The sequence below is a fragment of the Galeopterus variegatus genome, unplaced genomic scaffold, assembly GCF_000696425.1.
Source record: "Galeopterus variegatus unplaced genomic scaffold, G_variegatus-3.0.2 Scaffold188, whole genome shotgun sequence".
Lineage (NCBI taxonomy): Eukaryota > Metazoa > Chordata > Mammalia > Dermoptera > Cynocephalidae > Galeopterus > Galeopterus variegatus.
The window spans coordinates 252,995-254,191 of NW_007726299.1; positions in this window are offsets into that span (position 1 = coordinate 252,995).

The window sequence follows — 1,197 nt, forward strand, 5'->3', positions numbered from 1 at the left end:
TGAACATTCACCTATATTTATAGCAAAGCACTGACACAAAGGAATCATTTAGTAAAACAGAACAACAAAACACACAAAAAATGGAAAATCGGCTTTGTTCTCAGTTCTTCTTGTTTGTTGTTCTTGTTAATTATACCTTTCTTCTCTGGGACAGGGCCACCCTCCCCTCATTTTTCTTCTCCTGATCTGCTTATAAGCAACATGCAGAGCTTTTTACAATCTCTTGTGGGGCTTTCAAAAGGGCTTCTGTGCTTAGAGTAACACTTTTCCCACTGTTGAGAAAGTGATTTCCTGGGGACAGTGAACTAGAACCGGACTCTGAGGAAGACTCATGAGCTCCCAGCTTCCCAACTCTGACCGATGGCCTGAGTTAGCCTTCAGAAGTGCCATGGCCCCTCTGCAGAACTGCTTGGAACTATCTCAGACAATCAGGTTGGGATTTTTCAGACCTGCAGTCTCCTTCAGAAACGTGGACACCTATATGCTCCCAGTTTGACCTGCGTGGAAGAAATGAAGGAGGCCATAGCAGTTAGTGGAACTGGAAGTGAACGGGCAGGGCTGCTCTGGGGTCAACTCTCCAATGCGGTGTGTTCTTGGACAAGTCACTGAATCTCTCCATGCCTCAGTGTATCATGTGTAAAATCAAAATAGTGATCATGTCTGCGATGAGGAACAGTGGTGGATAGGGAACTCTGACTTGGGTTTCTGGCTCATGAGGAGACAAATCTCATGAGGGGATTTGTGAGGATTAGCAATAATGAATGTTGAGGTTTTGGCACATAGTAGGTGATCAATAGTTATTTTTGCTTCATCGGGTTTTGTGAGTGTTGCATGTCATAATGTGTCAAATTAACCAGTTGATGCTAGGAACATAGTACATGCTCAATAAATGATACAATATATTTGAAAGCAGGTCAAAGAATACCTGCAAAAAAAGCTCAAAAGTAGTGCACCCTGCCCCACACTTGACTTGGATTATCCTAATACTTCTGTCGCCCTTGGACAGTATGCTCCGGGGTCACCTTCTCCTCACTGAAAAGAACAACTGAGCGCCTGACAGCCATAGCGTAAGTGTGATGACAATAAGACCCATTCAGAAAGTTAAATTTTTTATTAGCTATAGAAAATGTGAAATTCCAGATACTTTTCAAACATTACTTTAAATTCTAAATTATTTGAAAGTTGGAGTGCAAATTT